The following is a 6,804-nucleotide window of genomic DNA, read 5'->3' as shown; positions in this document are numbered from 1 at the left end:
TTTCTTTTGGGGAAGTCCTTCATTTCAAGTAAGTTGTTGAGGTATTTTAACTTCAAGTTTATTGTTTTCTTATTTACAAGTTTGGAGTCACTTCATTCTTATTTTCCTAGTTTCTTAAGAACATTTATTTGAGAATTTTTCACTTTTCTAATATAAGTAATTCCACAAATTTCTATTCATGTCCTTTTGTTGCTTTCCACACATTTTTAAATATTGTGCTGCTGTTTTATCACTCTCTTTATAATACTAGCATCACTCAACATTTTCTATCTTCTATAGGTAAAGTCACTTATCATTAAAAAAAAATTCTCATTAAATACTTAAAAACTATGTAGTATTAGTTGCCTAAAATCTTCCTCTGTTTTCTGGGGCAATTTTTCTTGTAGTGTACATTCTTGTTATGGCTTTTGTTTTAATTTCCTTTTATATTCTATTGATAGGTAGACATAGATAATAGATAGAAATATAGATACATACTCATAGATACACACACATGTACACACATATATTACATATTTATCTTGGACAGGACAATCCCTTCTATAATGCCCGACTAAAATTTTTGGCATTTTAATTTGTTACTGTGTTGCAATCTGTTGGTTCTGGGTTTTTATCTTTAGTTTCTCCTTCAGTGGCCTTCTGGGAGGGTAGAATTTTTTTCTTTTTGTATAGAAATATCCTTTAATTATCATGGCTTTCCCACATAAATTGATTTGTTTTAGATAGGAGTCACTTGGCTGGACTCAATTTTTCCCATGGATTCTAGATCTTTCAGGACTATAATTATTTTGTGGGTCACCTGCTTCCTGACCAAATTCAAAGGTTTTTTGTGTCATGTTAGCATCTTTTCTTATTTTGACCTTATTCTCACTGGATTCAACACATTCTTCTCATTTTGTATTTGAAATTACTGATATTTTTGTTATTAATTTGTTTTACCTTAGAAATAGTATTAAAATAGCTAATATTAGTTAAAGATAGTTATTATGTGCTGATGTTTATGTCTCTGTGTTTATGAAGTTGAATAGAAGATGACAACCTAAGAAAGAGTTACTGTGCCAAGCTTTCCTAGGAGGTCAGCCTCAGAGCAGGCGAAGGAGGAGGAAAGGGGTGAAGCTCAAGAAGGAGGCGAACGAAAGGCAAAGTGGCTGCAGCTTCTAAGCACACCCCGCTGGCCCCCTATCTCCAGGCTACAGGCCTGGGCGCTGCGTGCTCGGGAGGAGCTGCGAGTGGAGCCTGCACAGGTGAGAGACAGGGACTCAGCTTCCACCCACCCGTAACCTCAACCGCAATCCCAGCCTCCGCTCCAGCGCCCGGCGCCCTGGCCCAGTGGATAAAGGCAGATCAGAAAGGCCATGGGAGCTCTGTTGCCACATTCCAGGTCCAGGAAGAACGCCAATGAATTGCTTCTGAATGGCAAGGAAATTCTCTTTGTAAAGTGGTGTGGAAAATTCAAGGAAATAATTGAGAGTCAAATTGTCTGGCCTCACAGTATTCTATCAGAGTTAACAGATATCTATTTATTTACTAAAGAGAAATCCAATGTAACTCCTGAAAAGACGGGGCATGCTTTTAAGAAGCTTTTGAACAAGCACGAATTAAAATCATTTTCAAGATTATCCCGCTCTGATCTTTAGAAAAGGAGTATAAAACACCATCAAAATGAAAAGGGGACCCACTATAAAGGAGAACATATTTGCCAATGATACATCTGATAGGGGGTTAATATCCAAAATATATAAAGGACTCATAAACTCAACAAAAGGAAGACAAACAATCCAATTAAAAAATGGGCAGACCTCAACAGATATTTCTCCAAAGAGGACATACAAATGGCCAAGAGACATATTAAAAAAAATACTCCAAGTCACTAATCATCAGAGAAATGCAAGTTAAAACCACAGTGAGGTATCACCTCACACCTGTCAGAATGTAAACATCTACCATCAGTAAATTATCCTGCTGGCGAGGATGTGGAGAAAAGGGAACCCTTGTGCACTGCTGGACGGAATGCAGACTGATGCAGCCATAATGGAAAACAGTATGGAGACTCCTCAAAAAATTAAAAATGGAACTTCTGTTTGACCCAGCGATCCCACTTCTGGCAATATATCCCAAAAAACCTGAAACACCAATCAGAAAGAATGTATGCACCCCTGTGTTCATAGGAGTTACAATAGCTAAGATCTGGAAACAGCCCACGTTCCCATCAGAAGATGAGAGGATAAAGAAGCTGTGGGACATTTACACAGTGGAATGTAAAAAAAAACACATCTCTTACTCTTTGGGAGAGCATGGAGGGACCTGGAAAATATTAAGCTAAGTGAAATAAGCCAGACAGAGAAAGATAAATATCACATGATCTCACTTACTTGTGAAATCTAACAAACAAAATGAATTGACCAACAAAATAAGACTGGAAACATGAGGCATGGAACAGACTGACCTACCTCGATGTGGGTATGAGGGGAGAAGAGATAAACCAAAGAACTTATATACAGGCAGTTACTCAGGTTTCATCGGACTTGAGGTATATTGCCGTCTCCCATTTACAGTATTTATATATAAAAAAAAGTTCCATCGTTTCGACGGATGTACATATGTGCTTTATGTTTTTTACTAGAGGTCCAGTGCACAAAAATTTGTGCACTTGGGCGGGGGCGGGGGGTCCCTCAGCCCGGCCTGCGCCCATCTGCAGTCCTGGAGGATGTCCACCTGTTGACTTAGGCCCACTCCCCAGGGGATTAGGCCTAAGCTTGCAGACAGGCATCCTTCTGGCAGCCAGGGAGCCCTGGGGGATGTCCGACTAAAGGCTTAGGCCCCAAGGGATTGGGCCTAAACCGTTAGTTGGACATTCTTAGTGCTGCCACAGAGGTGGGAGAGGCTCCTGCTACCACCTCTGCACTGGCCAGCCATGGGCCAGCTTCTGGCTGAGTAGCACTACTCCTTGGTCTGACCTAAACCCTAGAGATTAGTCCTTCATTTTACAACTTTTTCTCGGTTTATAGGCAGCAGCAAACTCAGACCACACAGTTGGGTGTGCAAGAAATGTTGCTTTCTTTATTGTTTAGTAACCAAACCTAACTTCAACTTCAGCCCCCATTCTCCCAAGTGAAAAAGCAAAAACAAAATATTATTTAACTTAGGTTCCCCACCCACTTCTCTGGAGTTGTACTTCCATGTCAGACAGTTTATATCTCAGGCAGAGGTGCCAAAGAACCGAGCAGGGTCAAGAACATCTGGACCTCAGTCTTCTGTCTGGGCTGGCCCCCACCCAGCTACCCTTGACCCTCACCTCAGAGCTCAAGTCCATGCTGATCCCTGGTATATTCTCCTCATCTGGGCCTTGAGGCCTTTTGAGTCCAATTTGCTCTCTCCCTCCCTCCCTGCTACCTTCTCTCTCTCACACAAAGAGCTATTGGGGTTTCTGGGGTGAGGTCCTCTGACACCTCCTCAGCCCTGTTGCATGGACACCATCTGTGTGGCTGCTCTCAGACCCTCCATCTCCTGCTGCCTTAGGGAGTGACTCAGCGGGAGGGGAGGGTCACAGTTCTTTTTACATGGCCGCCAACAAACACTCAGTGTTCCTTCCCTCTAGTTCTCCTTCTCCTCCTCACCCCAGTCCAGGCAGATTTATGTGCAGGGCAGGGGAGGGTGGGAGGCAGGGTGTCTCTGACCCAGCACACAGGCTTCCAGATCCACTGCTTCCCCGGGAGGCCTTCCACTCTCTGGACCTCGACACCCAGAACTTGCCCCTCTCAGCTGCAGGTCTTTGCCTGCAGTGGTCAAGTCTGTTTAGAGCAGTGGTTCTCAACCTTGGCTGCACATTAGAATCACCTGGGAATTTTTTTTTAAATCCTGATTTCTGGGCCTCATCCTCTGGAAATTCTGTTTCTTTATTACTAATGTTGAGGCCCTCACCTCTAACCCCAGGGCGTTTCTTTAGAACCAGAAGCCTCATCCTGTGCAGGGACCTGTGCTGGCTGCCTCAGTTTCTCAGAGACAATGAATTTGATGAACGTCTTTTCCCCACTGCAGTAGCTGCTTTATTTGTTCATTCTCGCATTTTTCATTTTTTCATTAGCTGCTAAATTGCCCCTGTGGCTGCAAACCTGTTGTGCCTACTCAGCCAGCGGGGGGCTATGGGAGCTGTGCAGGGACAGGGGAAGGGGGTGGGAGGCCCGGCCTGCAGGGAGGGTCAGTGGTGCCTGCCAGGTTGTCTCAGATGATGTGGCTTAGGTTAGGTCCTGTCCTTTGGTGACTTTAGGAGGGGAGGCCATGTCCTCCACTCCCCACTTTTACTCAGGGGCAGAAGTTCTCCTTGCTCTCTGGCCTCATAACTCAGTGTATCATGGTGGGATGCAGCAGGCAGGGAGCTTCTGGGGTCACACACTGGGCCTGGATGGTGGCTCACGTCAGCTCTGCTGTCCCGCCCTGCCTGCAGTATGCAAATTAGCCGCCATCTTTGTTGGCAGTTAATTTGCATATCATGCTGATTAGCCAGTGGGAGGCATAGAGAAGGTATGGTCAATTGCCATGTTTGTCTATTATTAGATAGGATTATTTATTTACCACAAGTAAAGGTCAGGAATTGTTATCTTTCTTTTAATTTTTTTTTTACTGTTTCACTTCATTACTGCTGCACATGTGCTCCGTGTGAGTGATGTAGGTGCTTATGTAGGTGGGTTCCAACTTACAGTGAAAATTGTGTTATGTCACCCTGTAGGAACAGATCTCCGACATAACCCGAGGACCTACTGTACTTATATGCACTGGGTAGTTTCCACTTCCTCACTGATGCAAGAATCAGATGGCTCTTATCCTCACCCCTAGGAGGCATTTCTATAAGAGAAAGAAAGTTCCAGTACCTGGAAACCTTCAAGCTAAGAGTCTTTCCAGGGAGATCAACAAATTCATACAGGAACCGTCTTGATCATCTCTAAAACTAGGTCCTTGCAGCAGTGCCCACAGGTCCCACTGGAGTGCAGGTTCAGCACATCACCCCACATGTTGTTGCTGTCACAGAAAAGCTTTCACAGAAATTGCCAGGAATGGGAGAGCATGAGATGCTTGTATGTGAAAACAGAGATCAGTTGCCCTTCCCATCTTTTATTTTTTTATTTGGTCTTTAAATATATTCGTATTTATTTTAGAGAGGAAGGGAGAGGGAGAGAGAGATAGAAACATCAATGATGAGAGAATCATTGATCAGCTACCTCCTGCACTAGGGATTGAGCCTGCAACTAGGGCATGTGCCCTGACCACGAACTGAACCATGACCTTCCGGTTCATAGGTCGACACTCAATCACTGAGCCATGCTGGCCAGGCTCTTTTTAATTGTTGACACTGTTACAGATGTCCTCCATTCCCTTGCCCCTTCCTCCCCCTTCACCCAGCCCCTGCCCTCCTTCACTACATTGTTGTCTGTGTGCATGGGCTATGCACATATGCATATATGTTCTTTGGTTAATCTCTTCCTGTCCTCCTCTCCCCTCCCCACAGACACCTGTCAATCTGTTCCATGCATTCATGCCTCTGGTCCTACTTTGTTTGCCAATTTATATTGTTCATTATATTCTGCACATAAGTGATCTCACACGGTGTTTGTCTTTCTCTGACTGGCTTATTTCACTTAGCATGGTATTCTACAGGTGTCTCCATGCTGTCTCAAAGTGTAAGAGTCCCTTCTTTTTTAGAGCTGCATAGTATTCCATTGTGTAAATGTACCACATATATTTTATCCACTCATCTAATGATGGGCACTTGACTTCCCATATTTTCTTCATTTGTCAGCAGCCAGGATAAAGTTAAAGAACTGTGCACTCCTAGTCAGAAGAAAAAAAAAGAAGCAAATAAAATACGAAAACAAAAAGAATATAATGAGGAACAAAAGGAGAAAAAAGAAACATAAGGATTACAAAACAAGCTAGGAAGACTACATCATCCCTAACTACTCGTGAACCTCCAGTAAAGGACCCTGGTCCCCAAAAGAAAGAGATCTCCCCCAAGCCTGAGAAGAAAGAGACCCACAGAATAAGAGCTCAATATAAAGTACAATATAAAGTACAAATTTGAAGAAAAAATTCCACGACTGGTTCCAATAAGAACTCTTGCCAAAGAATATGCAAAAATACAAAAACATGCCACAAGAAAGAAGTCTCCAAAAAAGAGTCCTGGTCACAACACCTCTCATGAGATCCCAGAAGCAGCAGAGCCCAAGACCCCAGCCGAAGGTCCAGGGAAGAGACCAATAATCAAAGAAAAGATGGAGAAGGAAGGAAACTCTCTGCTGGAGGAAAAGACCCAAGACAGATGCCCAAAAGGACAGACGCCAAGTTCCTCACTACAGCTAATGAATCTGCGAGAAAAGTTCTCCATGGCCCCCACCATGGCCCCCAAACCCAGAGTGTCCCAGTGGACCTAAAATCAATGGCTCAACCAGGAGGAGAGCTTCTGAAAATTACACAGGCCCTGACCTCTGTCACAAACCTTCTCCAAGAGTGAGGCCTAGGCTGAAGCATGTTTAAAACCTCCACAAGTAACTCTGATATATATTTGTGGGTGGAAAAATCAGTGGTTTGAATCCATGTTTTAAATTGCTCTTCTGTCTATTTGCTAATATAATGGAAAATACAGTGTTTTTATTAAAGTCAAAAAAAAAGTAACAGCATTTAAAAATCTGGCTACTCCATTTCAGTGGGACGACTTCTTCGCAGGCCACAGGGTACCATCCTGTCTCAGAAATGTCTGTTAGGGGTGAACATGACTTTACCTGTTTGTTCTTTTCCATCTCCTGTATTGGA

General features: G+C 43.4%; 1 pseudogene; it reads left to right on the top strand.

Moving 5' to 3' along the window:
* The first annotated feature begins 1,355 nt into the window (after positions 1 to 1,355).
* Positions 1,356 to 6,425, top strand: LOC107182696 (annotated as a pseudogene).
* The last annotated feature ends 379 nt before the right edge of the window (positions 6,426 to 6,804 follow it).

Source organism: Myotis davidii, unplaced genomic scaffold, assembly GCF_000327345.1.
Source record: "Myotis davidii unplaced genomic scaffold, ASM32734v1 scaffold296, whole genome shotgun sequence".
Lineage (NCBI taxonomy): Eukaryota > Metazoa > Chordata > Mammalia > Chiroptera > Vespertilionidae > Myotis > Myotis davidii.
This window is presented reverse-complemented; position numbering and strand designations above follow the sequence as displayed.